The sequence below is a fragment of the Siphateles boraxobius genome, unplaced genomic scaffold, assembly GCF_051911475.1.
Source record: "Siphateles boraxobius isolate OS27281-9 unplaced genomic scaffold, OSU_SipBor_1 13, whole genome shotgun sequence".
Lineage (NCBI taxonomy): Eukaryota > Metazoa > Chordata > Actinopteri > Cypriniformes > Leuciscidae > Siphateles > Siphateles boraxobius.
Genome location: NW_027508733.1, coordinates 16,883,845 through 16,910,638, shown reverse-complemented (window position 1 = coordinate 16,910,638; position 26,794 = coordinate 16,883,845). Strand labels below are relative to the sequence as shown.

The 26,794-nt window shown below is 39.8% G+C and overlaps 1 protein-coding gene and 2 long non-coding RNA genes across 13 annotated transcripts in view; 2 read left to right on the top strand and 1 right to left on the bottom strand.

Annotated features, from left to right (window-relative positions):
* LOC143735864 (uncharacterized) overlaps positions 1-20,681 on the top strand; it is a 47,807-nt gene extending 27,126 nt beyond the window's left edge. For both annotated transcript variants that reach the window (XR_013203314.1, XR_013203315.1), the window contains exons 3-4: positions 20,493-20,549; positions 20,634-20,681. This is a non-coding gene — a long non-coding RNA (uncharacterized LOC143735864). The remainder of the gene's footprint in view (positions 1-20,492; positions 20,550-20,633) is intronic.
* Positions 4,287-11,169, bottom strand: LOC143735863 (uncharacterized). Of its 2 annotated transcripts, none has more exons than XR_013203312.1 (4): positions 11,058-11,169; positions 8,603-9,320; positions 6,061-6,244; positions 4,287-4,640 (listed from the first exon to the last, which is right to left on the bottom strand). It is a non-coding gene; the product is annotated as an uncharacterized LOC143735863 (long non-coding RNA). The 2 variants fall into 2 exon arrangements; XR_013203313.1 differs by having other exon boundaries at positions 4,518-4,553.
* A 4,041-nt stretch (positions 20,682-24,722) lies between the features above and the next one.
* LOC143735885 (uncharacterized) overlaps positions 24,723-26,794 on the top strand; it is a 49,389-nt gene continuing 47,317 nt past the window's right edge. For 7 of the 9 annotated variants that reach the window (XR_013203320.1, XR_013203323.1, XR_013203322.1 and 4 more), the window contains exon 1: positions 24,723-25,325. The gene's annotated coding sequence lies outside the window, so the exon portion shown is untranslated. Of the gene's footprint in view, positions 25,341-26,794 lie in introns of all 9 variants that reach the window. The other 2 variants (XM_077226224.1, XM_077226223.1) reach the window with 2 other exon arrangements.

Sequence of the window (26,794 nt, the reverse complement as noted above, 5' to 3'; positions counted from 1 at the left end):
TCGGTCGTTCAGTTCCAAGAAAATGCAAACGGTTCCAGTGAATTTTGCAGTAAACAAGCCGGTACCATGGCCCGCTTGCCTGCACACAAATGCCGTTTCCACAGCGACCCGGAAAAATATAAGCAGTGTATTTTCTGGTATTCCGGCCACAGCTGATGGAGTTATGAGTGTAATAAAAATGCCCACAGACCAGTGTTCATTTCTACACACAAACACAGCCCGCCACAGTGCAGAGATCGACTCATGTCCATTGTGCATTAAATGTAGTGAATGTGCCCACAACCCAGTGCCCACAAACACTACACACTGCATGTGCCACATTTCTGTAAAACGAAACCAACACACATACAGTCAGCTAAGGCCCACGGTGTTTAAGTCTCGCTGCGGCCAAACTCCACCGAAACTTCTCGCTCATTCAGTTCCAAACAATGTGACTGGTCCAGTGTATTTTGCAGTAAACAAGCCGGTACCACAGCCCGCTTGCCTGCACGCAAATGCGTTTTTTACGGCGACCCAGATAAATCCCAAAAAGAGTGTATTTTCTGGTATTCCGGCCACGGCCGATGGTGTTATGATTGTTGTAAGAATGCCCACGTGTCAGTGCCCATTCCCACACACAGACACAGCTCGCCACAGTTCAGGGCTAGCAGAAATGAAATCGACTGATGTCGATTGTGAAAAAAAAAAGAAAAAAAAATGTAGTGAATGTGCCCACGACACAGTGCCCACACACACTACTCGATGCGTGTCCCACGGTTTCTGAACAAACGAAACCAACACACATTCAGTCAGCGCAAGCCGACAGGTGTTCTCAGTTGCCCGCTGTCCCGCGCCCACATTCCCTCACAGACACGCTCAACCCCACGGGGTTTTGTCCCGACCGCTCTCTCTCCACAATCTGTCATAGAGAAATTGAGCGCGACCAGGCTGCCTGCCGTGATCGGCGCGACCCCCGCCTCGCACACTGTAAACACAGTGTTTATGTCTCAGCACACCGAAGCTCTGCGGCCGCCGCTATGCCGCGGCCAGAGCCCGGTTTTTATTCTGTCTCTAGCTATTCACGAAGATGCGTGGGCAAAACTTCCCGGGGTATCAGAATGGGTGTTGAACACTATAAAAAGAGGCTATTCGCTAAAGTTCGCTCGACGTCCCCGCCGTTACACGGCGCAAGTCGAAAATACGGTAAACAGCGAAGTATCTCATCTACTTTGAGCCGAAATAGCGAAACTACTGAGCAAAGGGGCCATTGAACCTTTATCTCAGGCTCAGAGCGAAGGGGGGCTATACAGCAGATATTTTCTGGTACCGAAAAAAGACGGGGGACTCAGACCCATTCTAGATCTACGGCAGCTGAACAGAGCGCTTGTGAAGCGCCAGTTCAGAATGCTGACCACCAGGAAAATCCTCGCGCAAGTTTGCCAGGGAGACTGGTTTATGTCAATATTCGCCTATTTCCAAATACAAATAGCGTCACGTCACTGGCAATTCTTGAGATTCGCCTTTGAGAGCCAGGCATATCAATACACAGTCCTGCCGTTTGGCCTGTCCCTAGCACCCTGTACATTTACGAAGTGCATTGACGCAGCTCTTGCACCCCTGACACTTCAGGGCATGCGAGTCTTGAACTACTTGGACGATTGGCTGATTCTAGCTCGATCACACTCAGAGCTCATAGAACTCAGAACCACATTACTCGAGCATCTCGAGAATCTGGGTCTCACAGTCAATTGGGCGAAGAGTTCGCTGTTTCCCAGCCAGAAAATTTCTTTTCTGGGAACAGTGCTGGACTCGCTGTCTATGACAGCACGTTCGTTGCCAGAGCACGGACTGGACATTCAGCGCGCCGCGAAATCCTTCCGCCGCGGCTCTATAGTCCCGCTCAAAAGGTTTCAGAAAATGCTGGGTCTCATGGCCTCAGCATCTTCGGTACTTCAGCAGGGCCTGCTTCGCATGCGCCCACTGCAGTTATGGCTGAAAGCGCGAGTTCGCCCCGGGCGTGGACCCCTGGTCTGTTTTGCCTCAGGGTCGACATGAAATGCGTTTCGACTCTGGAACCGTGGAAAATAGCCGACTGGTATCAGTCAGGCGTGAGTCTGGGGACTCCCTCAAGTGTGACGGTGGTGTCTACGGATGCCTCCACCTCGGGATGGGGAGCGCTGCTCGAGGGCAGACCGTTCTTTGGCCAGTGGTCGGAACGGGAAAAGCTTCTACACATAAACTGTCTGGAAATGCTGGCAGTCGACAACGCGCTACGGCGTTTTTGTCCCCAGATAAAAGGCCACCACGTCCTAGTCCGGTCGGACAACATGTCAGTGGTGGCATACATAAATCACCAGGGCTGCGTCAGGTCCCGAAACCTTTACAGGCTGACGGAACGCCTCCTGGTCGGGGCTCAGCACAACCTGTTTTCACTGAAAGCAGCGCATGTGCCTGGTCACCTGTATCTGGGACCAGACAGACTGTCCAGAGACAATGTCCCAGCAGGGGAATGGTCGCTGCACCCGCAGACGATCCAACTGCTGTGGGAGACATTCGGCATAGCGCAGGTGGACCTGTTCGCGTCCCAGGAAAACGCTCACTGTCCGAACTTTTTCTCCAAGAGCAGGGATGTGCTGGCCCACGTATGCCCCCGCTGCCCCCTCTATGCTTTTCCCCCCGTCTCGCTCCTGCCTCAAGTGCTGGAACGAATCAGGGAAAACGGATGCCCAGTGCTGCTCGTAGCTCCGCCCTGGACGAACCAGATTTGATTCCCAGTTCTGATGCGGCTGACCAGCACTGCCCAGTGGCCTATACCAGTGAGGAGAAACCTCCTCTCTCAGGCAAAGGGCTCGATTTGGCATCCTCGCCCAGATTTATGGTCCCTACACGCATGGGCCATCAACAGGTACCCACTAACCTCCCGGAGGGAGTGCTAAACACGATCACGTAGGCTAGGGCCTAGTCTACTAGACGGCTCTACTCCTCGAAATTGTAAGTGTTCTCTACCTGGTGTCAAGCTCAGGGCTTTTCACCCGTAGACTGCGGTGCTCTCCTTCCTTAAGGAGCTGCTGGATAAGGGTAGAACCCCATCCACGCTCAAAGTATACGTGGCGGCCATAGCAGCGTTTGCAAAACCAAAGTCTGGCCAGTCACTGGTGAAAAACGACCTGGTCGTACGATTCCTCAGGGGAGTTCAGAGGCTGAATCCTCCCAGACCCCCCTCAGTCCCTGTGTGGGACCTTTCTACGGTACTGGAAGCCCTGAAAGGTGCCCCATTCGAGCCAATCCATTTGTCAGACATGAAACACCTGTCTTTCAAAACGGTATTTCTTGTGGCTCTTGCTTCAATGAAGCGCGTAGGGGACTTACAAGCACTTTCAGTAAGCGCGTCATGTACGGAGTTTGGGCCTAATGACTCTAAAGTCATACTCAAACCAAGGCACGGGTACGTGCCCAAATCCCTCAACACACTGTTCAGGGCCCAGGTTATTTCCCTGTGCGCCCTCCCGGTGAATAATGAGGAGGCGGATGCTAATCTCCTTTGCCCCGTCAGGGCGCTGAGAGCTTATGTGTCCCGCTCGTCTGTTTTCAGATAGACAGAGCAGCTCTTTGTTTTGTTTGGCGGACGCTCCAAGGGACTGGCCACATCAAACCAGAGCCTATCCAGATGGATAGTCGATGCCATAGCGCTGGCTTACACTTCTAAGGGCCTGCAGTGTCCTTTGGGTGTCAGAGTGCACTCCACGAGAGGCGTGGCCTCATCGTGGGCGTGGTCTAGCGGGATTTCCTTGCAAGATATCTGTATGGCGGCAGGCTGGGCCTCGCCGTCTACAATTATAAGGTTTTATAACCTAGAGGTTCCCGCCTTACAGGCCAAGCTGCTGTCGGTCTAGAATTCAGTACTAATTCAGTACTACAGTACTAGTTTTGCTTGGGCATCGCTCACTGATCAATAGAACAGTTCCATGGGTGTTGAAGAACCCGTACTTATACCCAGTTCAGGCTGAACACGTTCACCCTGTCTGCGTGAAACACTGTTAACATAACTAGCTCCTGTGGGATGCTATTTCAGGGGGAATGATGCTTGTAGCCTTTCTTCTCCGACTCTCTGTGAGTCTACGTTGATTATGCACTAAATGAGCCCAAAACAGCGCTGGTTCGCTTCAGCGATGAAAACCAGTTTGTATCAGCCTGTCGAGTGTATTTACAGGCCAAGGCCAAGCCTATTCTGGCGGGGCGTGATGAAAATGGGCGCGAAGCGCCCCCATTGGGTATCACGTCCCGCAGGGCCTCTCTCGATAGGCTGCTGCTGTTGCCGCAGGGCAGCCAATAGGTGCGCGAGCCGTCTTGCCTATGTCTGCACAGCGTGTTACATTAAATCAAAATTAAGGAAAATTTTTGGCTTCAATATCTCGTGGAAAAGAGGTTTTCCCCGTAGCGTAAGATATTACTAAGTACTCGTTCCCTCTCTAGAGAGAACCGAAGTTACGTTTTTGGTAGGTTTTCCATTTCGATTGTATCAGATCTCTCTGGCCTTTGCTCTTCATGTTTGGCTGTAGCAGAACCCCCTGATTCTTCCTGTTCCGCTATATCAGATCTCTCTGTCGTAGGAGAACTCTCTGACCCCTGCGGGTCCTCTCCTATTGTATCAGTGGCAGGACCTATTAAACAAGCACAGGAAAATCATGGATATTAAAATTGCAATAAATAAAGCATAATCACTTCCAATTAATTGTATTTAAGTTTTAAATTTACGTTTAACCCTCATAACACATTCGTGACCTTTTTGACTCGGAAGAGATACATAACTTTTCTAAAAAGAAATGCATCTTTCTTATTATTATTATTAAGGTAATTTAATAAAAAAGTTACATGTTTCATATTCAGGTCAGTTTGGAACCGGGTACGTATGGAGTACCATTGGTTGTCAAAATACTTTAAAAAAAAAACAGGGTGTTCAGCGCACCGCCATTTCCGCTTAAAAAGCGTTTTTTGTCGGTGCTGAACACAGCCCTGGCTAACCAACTACACAAGAGGAGTACACTTATTTTTTTTAACCTTTTATTTGCTAATTTATGTTTATGAACTGTAAAACATTTCCAGGTGGATAAACTTAGAAATTGAAGTTCACCTGCTGCCTGAAAACGTGAGTAAACTCAATTTGAAGATAACCTTTTCATCTCACAAATAGTCAAGTCTATAAATTGATTAAATTAAACTTTAAGTTTAACTTTTTAAAACTTATAAATGTGAAATCCAAATCACAACTATTGGAATAAAAGAGAAGGCATACGTTCAAATAACCTAATGGAGTGTTCAATAGTTCAAAAAAACACATCACCTGTACCTATTACGTAAAAGTAATGCATTAAAACATTCTGTTAATCTCTAAAAAAGTAACTACGCTACTTAGTTACTTTTTAGGGAAAGTAATGCATTGTTTTTTTTTCTCACCTGGGCTGAGCTTGTTCTAAAAAGAGTTATATTTTTGGCAAATGTAAAGGCACTTTCACACCATAGGTAAAAATGTCATGAATAAGGCTGAAGGAAATGCAAATTCACAATTGCACAGTAGAGGGGGCAGTTCAGATGTTTAACTAAAGTATTTTTTTGCTTATTTGTATGGCTGAATTTGAAAATTAAATACATTGGTTAATAAAGTGAGATTAAATACATAAAGTATATTTATGTTATTCAGTATCCCAACATACTTGGTTTGCGTAGTATTCAGTTTGCATTTCTCTGTTTTTATTCATTTTGAGGAATACTGAATCTGTTTTTGTGCAAGTGAGGCGAGTAAATGCATCTACATGTCTATAAATTCCCATTAGTCAACAGAGGGGAAAACTTGCATTACTTATTTAAAAAGTAACACTTATTTTGTTGTAAATTTAAAAGGAATGCATTACTTTACTAGTTACTTGAAAAATGTAATCTGATTACATATCTCATGTTACTTGTAATGAATTACCCCCAAAACTGTTAGTGGGTTACACATAGCAAATGTATCTGTTTATCCTTACTCTGAAATACAACAACAAACTAAATCTAAATCTAAATTGTCCTGCCGTCCGCTATTACCTCCACTTTGGGTCCCTGTTGTACTAGACGGTTGGTTGGAGATGGGAGCTTGAAGTCTACGACCGCAACAGCATAAACAACAATTTGAGCAACAGTCACATTTTCCAGATGTGCAACAGTCATGAATACCAACAAAGACAATTGCCAAGACACTGAAGACAGAAATCACGATATAACCGAAAACCTAAAAGAAAAGAAAAAAACAATATAATAGAAGAACAATCCATATAATCATGATATATATGTTGAAGCTTTTGTATTTCAGATAACATGTTATTTTAATTTTCCTTGTTAGCATTAAGTACAGACAAAACTAATTTAAAGGTCCCGTTCTTTGTGATTCCTTGTTTCAAACTTTAGTTAGTGTGTAATGTAGCTGTTAGAGCATAAATAATACCTGTAAAATTATAAAGCTCAAAGTTCAATGCCTAGCGAGATATTTTATTTAACAGAAGTCCCCTTTCAAAGCCTACAGCGAACGGCCGGTTTGGACAACATCCCTCTACTTCCGTTTTTAATGACGTCCCTAGAACAGTTTTTTGACTAATCTTCGCCCACAGGAATACACAAAAAGGGGGCGTGGTCTTGTTGCGCTCCCACGAAGAAGAGGAAGAGTTTCAGTGATGTGAGTCAGTAATAATTGAATGTGCAGTCACGTAACATTCAACTTTTAATAAATAAATTATTGTAATGCATTGCAATTATTTCTTTTACACAACATGGCAGCTTTTAAGGCTATATTCATGGTAAAAAATAAAGTGTATTTATATAAAGTTGTTTGGATGAAAACAATTTCAAAAGAACTATACACAACAAAAAGTTATTTAATTAGGAGGTGTTACAGTACTTTTTGTATTTCTTTGCAGCATGTGTTTTCAACCTCCATTTTGTCACAGTTACCACACGTACACCTATAAAACATATATAACTAATCAAAACTCGTGCTCACGTGTAACTAGGTAGGAATAAACTGCACTTATTTTAAAAATTCAACAACACCGTCGTTAATTCGACAGACGGACAAAACCATATACCACAAGCTTTTAAAATAGTTTGTTGCACTTAATATTACAATTTAACCAATTAAAGGTAACAGCCAAACGTAAAAGTATGACAACTACTAAATAAACAGCTTACCACTGTGAAACATCCTGCAAAAGTCGTGCTTGAACAGGCTCTACTCGATTCTCTTCATCTATGTTCTCCGGGTCTGATTCCGGCTCAAATTGATACGATAATATGTTTGACATGTTTACAATATCAATCGGCCCATGCATCTCCAAGTTATGGTAAGAGGCGTGACCTTTCCAAGCAACGTGCGATAAGCTGCTGTCGAATCACAACACAGGAACCGCTGGCACAATCAGAACTCGTTATGTATTTCTGAAGGAGGGACTTCATAGAACAAGGAAGTCATCAGCCCATTTTTATGACAGTGAAAACAGCGTTATACAGATAAGTAAATTGTGTTTTTTTACACGTGAAACATGACCACATGTTATATTGCACTAAACACAATCAAAGCTTCAAAAAAACACGAAGAACAGTAAATCGTGCTGATTAAATATAACGATCGCGTCAAACCTTTCAAATTATACTTTGTTCTCAAATTGTTAATGTTAACAACATCAGCATTGCGTGACTACATGTAATGTCTATTATGGCTACCTGTAGTTCAGTTTCCATTTCTGTGCAGTCTTTCTGATTGCCATACCAAAAAAAAATTATGTTTCTTTACTGGTTTTCTTTGAAATAAAAAAAACACGTATCTGTAATCCGATGCATAATTATAACTGGAATATATATATAATTTCGGAGAAGGCGGTTGGTTTTCTTGGAGTAGAGGTGAATTGCTCCCTCTCATAGCTAGCACAAAATAATTCATATTTACCATAACAGCTAAACGAAAAAAGCCACAACAAAGGAAACTCTGTAACTGTGTGAAAGCGAACAAGTGTGCTACTGTTACACGATTGAACTATTGATGTCCTACCTGTCCAACAGAAAACAATCCGTCTGTGCATCCGTTTTGAACCCCCTCAAATCACGGAAAATCCCTGCCGATGTTTATCCTTGTTTTCGCGTGGGCCTGGTCGCAGTCTCTTTTTTTCTCTACCCACTCCGAAGTCCGAATTATTTATAACTGGACTGGTGAATCTCCAGTTGTCACTGGTGATTGTCGTTTGAACCTTTCTGGATCCGCCATAAGTTTAATTATTTAAAGTGCTGTGAGAAAAGGCTAAAAATTTCCACCTCCAGCATCCTCACACGCAATATAGCCTACTAGCTGGGACTCCTTTATGTGTACAGATGTGACTTAATGACGCAAAGACATGCTCGAATTTCCCGCGGAAATCTACCAGTATCACTGGAATTAAAATCATTATTACAAGCTAACCGTTTTGAATCGAGCAAAGGCAAGCAGATATTTTTGAACACTGGCTGGTTGTTTTTTATTATTATTATTATTATTTTGGATAATTTTTAACCCAAAAAAGTTACGGACAGCAGCTTTAAGATAAAGATTTTGTATTATATTTACCTTGGATATATGCAAATGAATAAGTGTGTCATGTATATTTCCATGAGAGTGCCAACACGACGGCGTGTTTTTTTGATCTTCTGAAATGGGTTTACACCATGATATGTTTAGCTCCTTATCAAAAACATAATCTCCATCACAGTTTGCACTGCCACAAGCTAAATAATCTCCATCAAGTAACAAGATGAAGATCCACATTACAGGTGGAATCAGACAAGATATTAGAGCTGTAGGCCAGTTCTTCTGATACTCTTCTTTTTTAGGTTGAGTTTGAGGTTGAGGTTGAGTTTGAGGTTGAGGTTGAGGTTGAGTTTGAGTTTGAGTTTGAGTTTGAGTTTGATTTTGAGGTTGAGGTTGAGGTTGAGGTTGAGTTTGAGTTTGAGTATCATCATTCTCTCCATCCGGGCAATGAAACCATTCATGTCTAAAAGGCCTTAAAAAGAGGAACATTAAACAAAAAGTAAACAAAGCAGGTCCAATGAATATGGCCAAAGTTATCTGTATATTCACATATGTGTTGCATGGGCATGAGAAGTGTTGATCGATCAAGGCCTCCAATCCGATTAACAAAATGCTCAATGGAAGAGAGCTGAAAAGAGATGAATTTTTCAGGGATTCCAGTAGTTTGCTTAAAAGATTATGAACCTCCGGCATGATGCTCCTGTCTTTTGTAGTCTGTAGTCTGGTTCACAATTTTTTTATATGGTGAACAGATCCCCTTTAATAAAGAAAATCATTCATATCAGCAAAATTAATAATCATCCGATTTTACATTTATGAACATACCAACATTTTGCAGACATCTTAATCTGAATGGGTGTAAAGTTGTATACGTTGTATACATGTATATAGTAAATAGTATATATTTTACAAAATGTAAATTTTTACCTCTCTCATGCTAACTTGTTAGTGGGCTTTCAGAGAAAAAAATATTTAAAAACAAAATCCAAGACATGATGTTTCATCACAATTCGGGAGGAGAACGTTCAAATGATCTATCCAATCAACACGTCATCAACAATCAACACGTGTATCCCCCATCAGCATGAGAGGAGGCCTATATATATATATATATCAAATGAGTTGAATGACTTCTCTGGAGATTTTACTTTGTTTTAGAAGTTACCAGTGTGATTACTGAAATGTTTTTTTCATGTATTCTCTAATGTCTGTGTTTGATATATGAATGCAGTAACAGCTTGCTCATTTATTCCGGCTTCCAGAAATGAAATATGGACTTGTTTTGTGTTTGAGAAAGGTTTTCAACATGTTAAACATATAGGGGTCATTGAAGCCAATAGTTTAAGGGACCATTTCTCAGTTAATGACTATATTTTCCATTAAGACTAAAGTGTCATAGCCTAGAGAGAAAGAACTTGTTATCTTGATGTTTTGAGACGACTCTCCTGTTTATAGTTAGAGCCTGGCCAAATCCAACCTTGGAAAAGCTGTGTGTCGGTGTGTGTGTGTGTTAGTCTTCTTGGTTGCAGGTTAAGGAACAAAAGGAGTTGTTGTTCTGGACATCCTGGCGCCCAGCAAGCCAAATCTGTGACCTGGAATGTCATGACGTGCGTAACTTCAGGGTCCGAGTGTCAGCTACATAAACAACCACCCCAACTCCTCACTCTTGGCTGGCTCCCACCACAGCCAGGAATACGGGGGGAGTAATCTGAGTTCGGGCCAAATACGCATACCATTTACTCTATCTAACTTAATTTCAATTTTCAATTTCAAATGTTTATTTCAAACCTACATTCAAGTTTTCTCACAAATCAACATAACAGGCTACATAACAGACAAATTATACAAGTGCAACTTATTTATAAGTGTGAACCTATGAAAATAGCTGTTGTGCATTAATGAGGACAAATTCTAAGATTTCGATTTTCGCTGAAAGACGTCATGAAATCATGCATAACACACATCAATTGTACATCATTGTATAGTCAAGTCAAGTGAAGAAATGCATAACTGAATAACAATAATTAACTGCGATTTAAGGCAGTGCGGTTTAAGGCAGATGATTGAATTTGAAAAAAAAATATTTCATTCAATGATCTCAAAGATATTTAAAATCTTAAAATGAATGCAATTTCTGTAATCATTTAACCATTAAATTACATGCAATATTCATTATACCTATACTTTATCATTAAATTACATTTAATTGCGTTTAATCATTTTATGACTATACCCATTATACATTTTTCTGTTATTAATTATGTTAGCTTGAAGTATTTGATGTGATTCATAGTCTATAATGGAATTTGTTTAATGGCTAGTTTAAACAAAGTGAACTTTAACAATCCTCATGTTCATGGACAACCTGCATGTTAAAAAAAACTTTTTAAAGTCCAGCAAATAGATGTGCTACATGACTAAAGGAATAAAGAAACGACTGGCTGAATGTTTTACTTTTCCTGAATCCCACAATAAAACAGAAATAAAGTCTTACCTGCAAATAGTTTGAATTCACTTCGATGTAAGCAATTTGCAGAGTCTGCTGCACAGAGGTCTTCTTTTTTCCCTTTGGAGAACAGCAAACCACGGCTCCTCCTTTACACAGCATTTGGCAGAAGAGAGATTGTGACTTTTCAAATTTTATCTTGCATGCGCACAAGTGTTTTCCAACAGCATTAACAGTCTGATGTTGTGTTGTGATAGTGAGTCTATGCCACGTTGCATGTGCCTGCAAAACTAATGAAAATTTATTTTAAGGGGCCTTTAAGGGGATGTTTTACATGACATTGTTTTAAACTAAAACAGAAAACGTTTTACGCTTTTTTAGCTGTTAATTTACAGGGGGCCTAATAATGCAAACTTAAATAAAACTAACAAAATAAATAAAAACTTTAGAAAACTGATTTCAATGTGCAAGTTTTTGAAAATGACACTGTTATGGTCTCTGTGTAAACTACAAAAAAATAAATGATCTAAAAATGTAATCTTGTCTATTAATTGTCAATTAATTTTGCATCAACAAGCTGGTGTCAGAAGTGGAGATCTCACGGCGTTTCCTTTCTGGTCCTGAAGACAATTTTGTCGACTCATCATCCCAAAGCAACAGGCTCTGGTCTTACCTCGAAAATTGAGAGAGAAGAGCAAAGCGGCGTTCAGGGCCAGGAGGGATTCGACTGAAGATCTAAAAGAATCGGTGGCAGTACGCATTTCGGGTAAGAGACGACTAAAATATTTTCTTTTGGGGTAAAATTCTTTTCTTTTGATGTAAAGTGAACATGAACCATATTGACGGAGTTTGTCTCGAGTTTGTTGCGAGTAGAGGAGGTTTTTGAAGGAGAGATTGATCTGACAAAATCAGACCGGTCTCTACAAAAAAATTGAGCTCATGTAAATGGACGGAAGTGGATGCGACGTACCATAATTGCTCGTTTAAGTGTACGGAAAGAGACACGACTGAAGTACGGGTTTAGGCAAAATCCTGATTGTAAACTAATCATTCTAGTAAAAGCGGGCGGAGAACCGCGCTTGAGTTAAACTATGTAAAACAGCGTACGGAAGGAACGCGCTTAGATAAATTCTTGTAAAAGTTTTCTTTGTATGTGTGTTTTTGAGAAATGTTGTGATTAATGAAAATTTAGCAGTGTTTTCTATATTTGAATGATTGAAAAATGCACAGAGGCTAAATTTGAGCCACAGTGGGCTTATGAAAGGCAGATAAAAGATTGTTAACTGGGCAAAGATGATTTTGAAATTGTTCTAACTGGTGTTTTTCAATCTATAGCCAGAGTTTATGATGCATGATAGAATGCATTGCAAGTAAAATGAGCGTGATTTAGACTGAAGAAACTTGGTTTATTGTGTGTTTGAATAAAAAACAATTGCAGTGTTATTTAATGACAGAAGACACTGTTCTTAATTTATCTGTGTCCAGGAACACGAATTAGCCAATTAGACATATCCTTTGGCAAAGAGATGGATGCATTCTGGGAAGTGATATGTGTTTAAATGTAATGGCTACATACTCGTGTTTCCTTCACTTGGACATTTACGCTGATCCCTTTAAATTTTTGAGCACGGATAAAAAATATTAAGACTGTACTTTTTTATTATGATCGATATTTTGGCGCAATTTTGTGCAATACGTCACTGTGTGCGACCATCGCAGAAACCATTGCCCAGCGCGATTCCACCACGCTAAGTCGTTTACAATAGTCTAATAAGCAAAATGAATTCATAAGCATTTACACATCCAAAATTAAATAAAATTACGTGTTTATAAAAAAACATTTTCTAGGCCTAACATAGGTTCTAGATGTGTATATATATATATATAGATATATATACATGTTTATAAAAAAACATTTTCTAGGCCTAGATATAGGTTCTAGATGTGTGTGTGTATATATATATATATATATATATATATATATATAATGAGTATTTACATAAAAACATGTTGTGATATATATATACATTTAAATATATACATATATATGTGTGTGTCACAACATGTTTTTTTTATGTGGAAATACTCATTTTATTTTGGACGTGTTGCTTATTGAGAATGTATTGGGGGAATAGTAATTGGGGACATCTAGATGATGTAATTTTCTCTCGATCATCTTGGTTCCCACACAACGTCACTGTAATGTGTCAGTAATAACAATATTATCACTTGGTCTAACGTTATACTGCACATAACGCTGCCTTTAAATCTGCGATGGCGAACCCTAGACACATGTTATGCGCCATTAAAAAAGTAGCACAGGAAATAGGAACAACGTGAATCTGTATTTATTTATCCTAAGCATTTATAAGAAAATGGGAATCACTCACTATATTAGGGTACACTTTTTAAATCTTATATCAACATAACACTACATAATTAACATTTTCTGTTGTTCTCCCTGCAGATCCTGTCAAACATATCACCTGTCGAACCTATCCGAACCTGATTTTCAAAACCCAAAGGCACTTTTAAGAGCCAACCTCTATCTCTATTATATCTATATCTATTATTTTCTATATCTTACATCCTCTCTGTTCTCTTACTATCTATATTTCTGTCCATCTCTTCAATCTTTATCTATCTCAGTCTTTATCTATTGCTCTTTCGTTCCTCCCTTTCTGTCTTTGTCTACTTACTACTACCTACTACTGTCTGTCTTACCCATCTTTGTCTGTATCTGACTGTCTGTCTGTATCTGACCGTCTGTCTGTATCTGACCGTCTGACCGTCTGTCTGTATCTGACCGTCTGTCTGTATCTGACCGTCTGTCTGTATCTGACCGTCTGTCTGTATCTGACCGTCTGTCTGTATCTGACCATCTGTCTGTATCTGACCATCTGTCTGTATCTGACCGTCTGTCTGTATCTGACCGTCTGTCTGTATCTGACCGTCTGTCTGTATCTGACCGTCTGTCTGTATCTGACCGTCTGTCTGTATCTGACTGCATTGCAATGGCCACCAAGCATAAACTTAATTCAAAGGATCCACACTACCAAGAGGGGAGACGCATGGCTCTGGAGCTGAAACATGAACACATTCTAGCTGAAGCCAAGGTTAGAGTTTTTGTACACCTCAATCATTTTATAACAAACATAACAAATTAAAGTAAAACGTGATGAGGAATACGTAAGAATGATGAGTGCAGAAGATTTAGCATGATGCATCCTGCCATGCTCTGTGACATGTGTTAATAAGGGAATATAATAATAATAATAATAATAATAATAATAATAATAATAATAATAATAATAATAATAATATATGCAGTTCCATCCCTCAGAGACTTGGGGAATCTATTCCAAGGCTCATTTAAGCTGTTCAACACCTTACTAACACACTATGTTGTGTTTTCCTTTTACAAGTTACCTGCCTTTTGGTTACCGTACTTTTATCAACATCAGTCTTACAATAAATATTAACTCCAATACACAGAGAGCAGCTGAGGAGAGGAAACGTGTACAAGACCCTCCACACACCTCTAAAAGGGACTCTGTAGGACGTGGTAAGCCGAGGGGGAGGCGAGGAGGGTGACGCCATGCCTCCGCTACAGGTTATATCTAAATTATTTGACATTTGTAGGAATTTACTATGACAATGTTGGACCAACTCAAATTAGAACAATGTAATTGTTTATTGAGAGTTTAAAATATTCAAATCTCTAAAAAGACATTAAAAAGTACATAAACCTTTCAGTGACACTATTGTAGAAGACACTACCAATTACTTAAAGGCCATGTTGCAGGGTTAATTTTTCAACGAATTTGTGGAATTTGCTTGTTGGTAATAAAAATTTAAACACTTATCCATTGTATTTTATTTTGTTGGGTATCACAAAACGGAATATAATATGAAAAAGTAGGTACTATCTTACAGCGGTTTGCAACGATTCTCCTTTCCCCCACAATGCATTGCATTACGTCACCTTGGGGAGAGAATTTACCAAAGCCCGCCTTGAGAGCATTGAGAGTGACTAGAGAGAGACGAGTAGTAGACGAGATTATTCAGAAGGCAGATTATAGATGAATTAAATAGATAAATACATAGATATAGATAGATATATAGACTAGATATATAAATAGACAGACAGATATATATAGATATAGATAGATAGGCTAGTATATGCGGCAACTCCACATCCAATGGCGCGGGCGCCTCTGACGTGCGACCAACTCTACGTTGTCAATCTACCTACTATATATTTCTATCTATTTATCTATCTAGCTGCTAGCTATCTATGCTAACGTTATGCTATCTGGCTGTCTGCCTATCTCTCTCTATACCGCCCACACAAGCACCTGCCAAACACGGCGACAGACACGCGGCGGCTACGTTTGCAACAACATTCTCACCGGAGGAAGAGATAAACGCTTATGGTGTGTTCACACCGAACGCGAATAGAGCGTCAAATACGCGTCTAGTTAGACCCTTGAACATTCGCTCGAGTTCAAATTTTTCAACTTGCGTGGAAGATGTTCGCGGCAAACACGTCGCCCAATTCGCGTCATTCGCGACGCCCGGCGCGAATGATGAGTCTATTGGCGTCTTTGCATTGACTTTGTATGTAATCTACTCGCGCAAATAATTAAATTCGCGTTCGGGGTGAACACACCACGTCCATATAGCTAGCATGATCCCTTCTATTTCTAGATATCAAAGACAAAGTTTACCAGTACTACGACACTACGACAAAGGTTACCGGTACTTATCTGAACTAACGTCATAATCACTGCCACTAGATAAAAAGACAGATTTTTCACTCGGTGCTATTCAATGACAGTAAAAAAAAATATGTGTCGTTATTGTGCACTGCTGCTCGTAGACTAGCTCCAGTGCTCATTGCTGCGCTGCTAAATGATATAAACTCACCAGGACACTTCACCAACTCTTCACTCATTCTCCTCGGACCATGCATTTAATGGCTTTAACGGCCATCAGTTCTTGGCAATTCCTCATTTGCCCTCTCACTACTGGCAGGTTCGAAATTATACGGCTGCGGGCCATCATACATGTTGGCTCTTGCCACCTCTTCCTCATCCCAGTCAGTCGCCATATACTAGACTGAGGCTACCTTTCCTCCACTTCTCCCCAACGTGACGTTATCACAGAATTGTGTAAAAAAAACGTTACTACCAAAAACGTAAAAAACTGGTCTTTAAGTCCATTTTTGAGACATTTTAAAAATGATATACATATCTTGAGTGATTTATGTACCCATTAATCGACAGTGGTGGTTAACCTGCAACATGACCTTTAAAAAAAATATGTCTGATTTCATAAATTGTTTAGTATTTAGTTTGAAAAGAAGAACAAGAATAGAGTGTGATAGCCTAACTTGTTCTTATTCTTCTTTGTTTTGTTTTACAGCCAGATACCCCACGGTTGAGTGCTCCCTGTCATCCAGTTCCACTAACTGCAACCTCAACAAAACTAAATCCTCATGAGGAATTTGGTAATTCACAGTGATGAATTTATGAATGTACAGTATAAAAAAAGTGTTAATTCTGATACTGATCAGTTGACTTTTAATTGTTCCTTATCTATAGTGAATGATCCCTTACAGCTTTATTTTGAATTTTTTTTACAGAAAAAAAATATGGAGAGGCTCTCTGATATTTTTGCGTCATGTCCTTCTGCTGCTCAGCCTCAAAGTAGCTCTGCATCATCATGGTCTTTTCGGCAGCAGAAAGCCTCAGAGCGCTGTAAAGTAGCAAGACCATAACACCTAAAATGCCTTATTTCAAAAGAGGCTGTTGGTCATCCCCTGTGTTGCCTTTGCAACGAGCCTGCTGTTATTAGGTTGGTTTTCATTAACTTTACATATGAGAAGAGACAAGATGAGGTGAGAATAACTGAGAAGTTAGCTTTTCCTATTAGCCGAGAATTTCGCAGAGAAGAGTTTAGACAAGGTGAGATAAAAATAACTGAGATGTCAGCTTTGTCTGTAAGAAGAAGGATGAACAAAAGCCAAGATACAAAACGAGAAACGAAAATCTGAAGAACTGAACTTTCCAATTAACAGAGACTAAATGAGACAAGGTGAGATGAGAATAACTGAGATTTACCCTTCCTTTAAAGATGAACTGTACTGAAATTCGAGTAAAGGTGAAAAAACAGATGTATTTTATTTATTCTCATTGGTACAATTATTAAAATGGCAGAATTTGTTAAAAGGGATAAAATGGTACGTTGAAAATGTTGTTGTTGTTACAAGGGCGCCCCCATGTTGGATTTCATGGGTTTTATTTAGCTACAAGTCCAGCGCATAAGTTACTCGAATCCTTGATATTCGGCTGAGGGGAAAAGATCCCTAATGTAGTTCACTGCACAGGATGGGATTGGAATCCTATTCCTCCTTCCCAAATGCCCCCTCGCCCAAAGAATGAACTGCCGGAAAATAATAATAATAATAATTTGTTACATTTATATAGCGCTTTTTCTGGGACCTCAAAGCGCTTTACATAGAAGGGGGGATCTCCTCAACCACCACCAATGTACAGCATCCACCTGGATGATGCGACGGCAGCCATAGTGCGCCAGAACGCCCACCACACACCAGCTTACTGGTGGTGAGGAGACAGTGATGAAGCCAATCAGTATATGGGGATGATTAGGAGGCCATGATGGACAGAGTCCATGGGGCAAATTTGGCCAGGATGCCGGGGTTACACCCCTACTCTTTATCGAAGGACATCCTGGGATTTTTTATGACCACAGAGAGTCAGGACCTCAGTTTAACGTCTCATCCGAAGGACAGTGCTTTTTGACAGTATAGTGTCCCCATCACTATACTGGGGCGTTAGGACCCACACAGACCATAGGGTGAGCGCCCCCTGCTGGCCTCACTAACACCTCTTCCAGCAGCAATCTGATTTTCTCAGGAGGTCTCACATCCAGGTACTAACCAGGCTCAGCCCTGCTTAGCTTCAGTGGGCAACCAGTCTTGGGCTAAAGGGTGATATGGCTGCTGGCCAGAAAAGGATATAACAAGTTAGCCTTGCCTAGCCCAGGCGTCAATTCGTAAATTACACTGTTACATACCTGCTACTTATGGGGCGCTCCGGCGTCTCAGCTCGGACATCCCTTAGAGATAGCATAGCCACCTGCAACACGTCTCTCTCACCGCACAGCATTCGAAATGAACAGTGCATGGTGGCGCATTTTTCGCCGATCAATAAATGTTCCATGTTGACCTCTCTGCAACAGATCGATTCCGGTGCAGTGTCCATGCTCCGGCAGCGCCCGTGCCCACACCAGTCACTTACCCCCAAACGATTCTGTACTGTAGGTGGAGCCTGAAACTGATCGTCCTCCATGTGCTGGTAGTCAGATACTACTGGCCTGACCCTCACAGGCTCAAATGCGTAACCCATGCCATTAAAATTACTCATTTTCGTGTGTGTATATAGGACCTACAGCTGTTGCCTATATACCTTCACGGGTCCTACCATGCCAGTGACGTCATCGAAATTGCCAGCGTTCTTATACTAACAAACGCAATTTTTTTGTTGCTTAAAAAGAAGCTATATTGATGTTTTTAATAAAAAAATTTTAGTGTAATTTAATTTTAACTGTCATAAACAACATTGTTTCAGTTCAGTTCATCTTTAAGAAGAAAGCAGAAGAGATGAGACAACTTGAGAAGGGAGACAAGAAGAGAAACGAACAACTGCAAGATTTCCTATGAGAAGAAACGAGATGAGACAAGCCGAGACGAGATCAACCGTGAGGTTTTAGTCTCCCATTACAGCAGGGAGCTGTAGAGAGAAATAGACAGCAGGGCCTAGTAACCAGGATTTATTACAGTAGTAGAGCTTTGATGGAACAGAACAAAAGGAAACGCATAGGAATGCATCTCTAAATTCAGGCCTTTCTCTCCCAAAACTGTTGTATTCTAGCCACTCCTGTCTGTCCTCATAATTCTTCTCTCTGCATCCTCCATAAACACATCGTCCATCATAAGGGGAGCCCCTGTGGTTAGGAAAAGGGACTGTAAATTCGAGGAGAGAGTGAATGAGAGGAAAGGGTGTGGTGATACATGTCTGTTTTAACCTGGAGACTTCATCTGTCTGGTGAGATATCAACAGCACCACCTATTGGAGTCTTTGGTCGTTTTGTTTTGACACACTTAGTTTGTACTTTTTCTTTCCTTTGCATGAAATGAGACTTTACTTTTAAAACCGACTTATGCAATCCCCTTTTATCTTGAGAAGAAAAATATTTATCCAGCGAGCAACAACAACGGTTTAAAAACAACGATTGGTTCAAATTTCACACTTCAGAGGCGAACTCAAGCTTCCGTTTAATTAAACCCACTCCGCAGTCCTCGTCCGCATGATGACAGAAGGGAAAATTCTACATGTTTGCATCTGTAAAAATCCTCTGGGTTGAACCCGCAGGCATTGAGTTTTGGCCCACTGTGTGGGAGAGAGATAATTGGCTCACTGTTCGTTAGCTAATTGCGGTTTCCTCATAATTGTCCTTTTTCATCATTAATTTGGGCCATTCGGGATGTGGTAACGAGCAGTCAGAAGTCACATGAAGAGGCAGTGGGTGGTAGAAGACACGGCAAATGAATTATATCACAAATAAAAGGATTTTCACAAGCGAGGTGTGTGAGGTTTGGCCTAAACTGGAATGGCTCTCTGATGATTTTCAGTTACATTTATGATGTGGGTCAGATGTGGATACGCACTCATTCTGCTCATAAACACACACACACACACACACACACACACACACACACACACACACACACACACAGATAGAGAAACATGAGCTATGGCAATTCAGCATGTGTGTTCAAACCAGACAAAATCTCTCTTCTCATGAGAATTGCATTCCAGGATCTATTTCAACTAACTTTGTCTTTCTCTTAAAATTCCTTGAGATAACAGAGAGGGAAGTGACACAATTGTTAACATAGAATAAGATTTTTAATTTACAGTAAGTATTGACTTGTTTTTTGAATTTGAGAAATATTTGAGTTTATATTGAGATCTCTGACTTCTGATTGCAGACATGACAGGTTTAAGATCTGAAAACAGTTTGAGACTTCTTCGCGATTTTTCATTATGATATCATTCAAGAGGAAACTTAATATTTGATAGTTATGTTTTACTTAACCTAAGTAGTATCTTTGTCTCTGATGTTTCTCCCAACAGTGTGACTAGCAGAGCTCAAATCATATGGTTTCTAAATTACATCAACAGTAGTTGAGTTCATATTGAGATCTCGTGACTTTTTATTCACCAATCTGAGCATAATTAAAGACACTTTTGAGATATCTTTTAAAATTTTATAGCAGACACCTGTGCAAGTCTTTTTATCATTAAAAAAATCTCAAATTGGTCTCAATTTAATCTCATTGCTGTCTGGGAGAAACAATTGAAATGTAAAAGAGATTTTGTTCGTGTTTTTCAGATATTGCTTTTGAAATTCCTTGTGAAGAGAAACATTTCAGGCAAATTACAAATAAAGGTGGATATCTTAGATCATATCATGTGTTGTTTGAATTTAAGAAATGTTTGAGCTCATATTGAGATCTCTGTCTTCCGATTGCAGACTTTGGATTCAGATCTGTGCACAGTTTGATACTTTGTTGAAATCTCTAAATGAGGTGGGTTTGAGATTACTGGGATCTTTTCTTCAGGAGAAACATCTGTGCAACATGAGATTAAAGCAAGGGTCTCCATTTAATCGGATTGCAGACAATGAGAAACAAGTGAGATATTAAAAAGATCTTGTGAATTTTAATATAGATGTGGGCTACTAAAATATCATCCCTAAGGTTCACTTTAAGGAGGCTTATTTGGGTTATGTTTTCTTTTTAGCAGTAGAAAAAAGTCTCAATTTGCTCTCAATTTAATCTCATTGATTTCTGGGAAAAACAATTGAGAAATGAAAGAGATTTTGTTTGTGTTTCTTACTTTCCTTCAGGAGCTCTTTCAATTCACCGTAGTTTATTTTCATGTTTCTTTTTTACTTTCTTTTGTTCTACTACTGTTTCTCTTGGCCTTTATCTGACTTTATTTCTTTCCCTTCCGCCTTCATGATGGCATATGTAGGGCTCACAAATTCGGAACGAGCATCTGCCTCATTAAATGTCGTCACATGTCTCCCTTCATTGCACCTTCTCCTCCATCTTCCCTTCCCTCCCTTGTTCGTTCGCTTGGCTACTCAGAAGGCTTCGGACAGTCACGTCAGACACACACACACTGGAAACTTGGAAACACTGGAAAGCCAAGAAACTTTGCGTTCACTTACAAAACCTTTGCGTTCCCTCGCAAAACTTTTGTGTTTGCTCTCTTAAGATTACTGGGGTCTTTTCTTCAGGAGAAACATCTGAGCAACATGAAATTAAAGCAAGGGTCTCCATTTAATCATATTGCAGATAATGAGAAACAAGTGAGATATTAAAAAGCTTCTTGTGGATTTTCATATAGGCTAGATATGAGAATATATAATTTCATATAGAATTTTTACATTAAGATTGCATTTACAGTCATCTAATCAGCCAGTATCAGTAATCCGCCATAATATAAAAATAATTTTCTGCTTATCGGTATCGGCCAGAATTTCAGCTCAGGGGTGATCATAATCTTAGCTAATGCACGTCAGACATTCCGTATAGACGTATTGTTGATGTCGCACAATCCATGGATTTTACCCTGGATCACATTGTACAATCCTAAACAACAATCGTAAAGGACATTAAAAAAATTACAATGTGCACCAGAGTTAAACGACTGACTTTGCTACTATCTGCAAATTTTGAGAAGATCTGATTCTCCTTATTGATTTAATACTCTTTTTACGCTAAGTGAGATGCCAGTTAGTACTTGAACCAACTGTTATTTTAGTCGGAAAGTTGGCAAAATGTCCAAATCCACAATGAAGGTCCAATGACAAATTTAGCTGTAGTTACGGAATTCGAAAGAAGGTCAGAATAAATTTGGAGAAGTCTTGTGAAAAAGATAATATACTGGAGACATTTCTATCCGGACTGTGTTGGATTTCTAAGAGGATGCCGGAGTACAAAAATTTTAAATTGTGCTGCATTATTCTTTTACAGACACTGTATAATAAAAACATGATTAAAGCATAATTAAAATCTCTAAGTATGTCAGTGAAAGATGAATTTACCTGTTAGAAGAGTCAGACTCTTCTGAGCCGTGCAAAATCTATATATTTGTATTCAGACTAAGCACATTTTCCTCCTTGATATTTCACTGAAATTACAGTGTCTGTAAAAGAATAATGCAGCAAAAGTTTACATTTTTGTACTCAGGCATCCTCTGAGAAATCCAAAACATGTTGATGAGGCTTGTCTTCAACATTTAAATGGCAAGTACTTTATTGTGTACTTTACCAAGGTTGTAGTTTTTCAGAACTTTTCGTTTTGTGTCCCAGAGAAGACAGAACATCATAACGGTTTGGAATGATATATAGAGTGAGTAATTAACGACAGTATTTTCACTTTCGGCTGAACTGTTCGTTCAAGAACATTATCAGAGTCGCCCATCTTAACATTGATTAACTGCTGCACTACGAAACGCACACCCACGCTAATTAATTTCCTTGCTAATACGTTTGTTTGAAAACACAATTAGCGAAGTCCGCACTAAACATTAGGCAGTCATAAATAATGTAACGAGTCACTACGATCATTGTTTTCCTTTCCGTTAGTCACACAGAATACAGCAGGTCAGTGCATGTGTTTTCTCAGTAATTAATATCCTTGCCCATATGATCCAGCTGTAGCTGGCGGAGGGGTGTCTCGGTGCAGCCCGCATCCCCTCGGTCTGCGCGGCATCTGTGGCTGCTGACAGCCTGCATCAGTTCATTTCTGAGCAGAAAATGGCTGTAATTAAAAAGTCATTCCGGATCCCTTAACGCCTTCCGTCTCTCACCCCAAGAGCTTCCCCCCTGGATGAGTGCCGTGAACAGAAAGTTGATGTCTCCTTTCCGCCGTTTGTAGTATACAGTATTTCAACTTTAATATACTTAAAGTTAGTGTTGGAATAGTCTCAGCCTCAGACGCCACGCCCACAGACCGCTGACTTAAAGTCTGATGGATATGGCACACTTAACTAGAAACACTTCAGGATTTTCGAAGTCGTCATCTGATTGGTTGAATTCTACAGGAAATTCGGAAGACGTGGGTGTCGCATTCTTTACCGGTCCGCCTGGAAACAAATATGCTGTGATGCCAAACCCCCTCAAGGAAGAAGAACGGTGTCTTGTTTACAACTGTGACAATGACGTGCTTATCGGGATCAACTAAACGGCATAGAGTTTTTAAAATAAGTCCAAGAGTTTTACACACCGTGGAACAAAACAAACTGTGATTGGTTGCTTTACATATCAGCCAGAAGGACTCTTGACGGTCCTTGGCCAATGAAAGCTGCTATGGAGTCAAGACCTTCTGCCGTCATTCTGAAGGTCTGGCAATGCGAGACTAGGGTTGGCCCATTTAACAAACATCCACAACACCTTGCATCATAGCCAGAGCTACGATTACTGTTATGATCACTGACCCCACTGACAGTTAGGTTTAGGGGCGGACTTTCATGTTTATTGTTTTTTTTATTTCATGTTTCCGCATGAATCATTTTGTAGGAATCCATGTGAAATCGTTACCTCGTAAAATAGTTATGTTTTCTCATGAGATCAGGTTGCTTGAAGTATAATACACTGTTTTTGTCATACTACACTGGGGGATGTTTTTTCATTTGTTTTAAATATGAAAACGTTTGAAAATCTGCAAGTGCAGTAAGACAAAACACATTTATATTTAAAATACAATAAATGAAATCATGCCTTAATGTCGTATAGAGTGTTGTTAAGTAAATGTATCTCATTTTGAGGATTATTAGATTTTTTACTTGGAAACAAGACACAAAAACACAAACAAAGAACTTAAGAAGTCTTTTTTTGCAGTGAACTATGTGTAAACATTAGAATACTCTGTTTTGGAGTCGTTTGCTTGAACTTATGAGAGTTGAACTTAGGAGTTATGAGAATGATCAGAGAATAAATAACTGAGAAGAATATGTAACTGTGCATTGAGGTCTTATTTTAACTCCGGAGATTATTGAGGTCTGACACTTTCTGTTTCATGTAGTAATATATTCTGTTTCTCGCCATTTTTGGAGCAATTTCACTACACATCACCCCATTATTATGAAGCGTGTTACTTCGTAGGCGAGAAGGTGCTGAATTTCTTTTCCACCGTAGTGCAGATAGAACTGGATAAGATGTGTATTACTTTTGTGTGAAATGACAAATTTAACTTTGTAAAGCCAAGTGTTTTGACAGGAACAGAGGGATTGTAAAAGAAGAACACTTGATGAAATCTTGATCTGAAAACTCAGGCCTTGAGAAACTGTGAATATATGCAGTGAGACTGCAGGTTTTTGAAGAATATGACCTAATGTGATGATTTTGGAGATGGCAATAAAAGCTGATGAGTTTTAAATTACCATTACTTCCATTAAAATGCCAAGCTTATAAGTTTTACAACCTACAATCCAGTTTAATGCGCCAAGACTAAGTTATCAAGAGGTTGCAACCCACTTCGGCAATCAATTTTTTTCTGGGAAGGGAACTGGATATTCAAAATGAGAAAACTTAATTTTGTCCATTGGGAATTGACTGGATAATGAAAAGTGGGTGTTGTGAAGCAGAATGGAGGCAGATGGTTGAAGGAAATGGGTTGAAAAGAGTGCATGGTGATATCAGCAAAAAAGAAAAGTTGTTCCTTTTGTTAAGATTAGGTTAAAGATTTGTTTCATTTTCTTTTGGAATACAATCAGGCACAATAAGAGCAGAACCATGTTTTTGAAAAGTATAGTAAATGGGACTATTTGGACTTCATGTTGACAGTACATAACTATATCACGGCCCTAACATCTGCGTGCTGACCTCACCAGTTTCTCCACAGCCAACTTCCTCTAAACACATGTGTTTATGGGTGTGGGTCTTTCTCTCCAGAGCCCCTCTTCATATCTGGTCCAGGAAGTAACTGCAGCTTGTTTGAATTCAAAGGGTGGGGCTACAAGTTCAGATAGCCAACATGAGAAAATATGAGGTTCATATCTGAAAAACACCAGGGAGAGACATTCAAACAGACAGACAGATAAAGAGGTGAGATGTTCAGCACATGGCCCTTTAGCTGCATACTCTATCAAACTCGAGACTAAGTTCCACGTCAATTGGTGAAACGAGGCAAGACAACCTGCTGCAGTTGGCCTGGTAAGTTTCAGCTCTGTCATTCACTCCACTTCATTGTGTTTTTGCTTTCGTGGGACCCTCGTGTAGCTCCGTGAGGACACAATACCCTTTCGCTGGGACAGAAGGTGGGGACATTAGATCCATGCTTCAAGGCAACACCTGCAATTTAACTAATTGTCGGTCTCATTCTGTCAGCGGCGATGCTTTCGAATTTGACAAATAACACTCATCACAGGCGCCTGGTCCTTTGTGTCATTTCTGCCTTTTCCTGAGAAAAGTTTGAAATAATCCACAACACCTTAATTAGCTTCCCAATGCACGTACTCCTAATCAATGTGACTTTATGCTGAATTTAGGACAAAAACTGGCAGTTCACTGACTGATTTGGAATGTTAAACATAGTTGGCAAACTCTTCACTGATTCCAGTTGAATTTAGGATTAGCATGCTGCTAAGCTAACACTGCAATAATTGAATAAGCATAAAAAGTAAATAGCACTCATAAATGTTAGGTAAAGTCTTTTTTGTTAGACTAGACTTTTTCATTATTGAATGATAAGTGAATATCTAGTTAACTTCAGGATCAAGGTCAGGTGGATTCTGATTGGATGTCTATGTTTTTATCGTTCATCAGCTGGAAAAAATTCTTTTTGAAAGTGATTTAAAACTATATTGTTCCTCTGTGTCATTGTTAGGACTCCGGTATTCTCATAGAACGATTATTAAAACTTATAATTATTGTTATATGTATTGTCCTTAGAACGGGCCTAAAGAGCTCAAGTATTGAGTAAGATTCCAGTAGTTGATGTTAGCATGTTGTTAAGCTAGCAACATGATACTCTAATAAAAAGTACATATGACTAAAACTATTGATTACTGTACTCAATAAAACCGGGCAGAAAGACTGGTATTGTCATATTTGCACAATTTAATTATTTACTTTGTATAAAGTACCGGTAGGTTACTTTTGGCTACTTTTCTACCGGTAGGCTACATGTCCACCATCTTGGATACATTGTGCACTTAGCTTAATAAGCATTTTTACACACAAATTTACAAATAATTGTTGTTTATATTACACTTTTTGATTGCTACTTTTTAACTATCTAATAAATTATAAGCGTATATAATCATCATTTCTTGAGTCTTCAACCATCTTGGATTTTTTTTCACTGAGCTTTCACTGCATTCTGGGATTTTCTTCTCTGTAAAGGTTTCATACGGTGCTGCCTTAAATTTTGTATCAAAAAGGTATTGTAGAAGGAATAGAATTACTTTGAGTATGTTCATTGGCTTTAAAATGCTGTCTAAGTAGACAGCACACTAGTAATAACACAATTTACCTCAGCATCAATTATCTTTAAACACAGTTGATATGCCTTTAATTAGCTGTATGTGTACGTGAATCTATTACTGGTAATCTCCTCTTTTGAAGATGACCCTTTTGGTTATCATATCCGAGACTGTGCAAAAATCGTTCATAAATTGGGG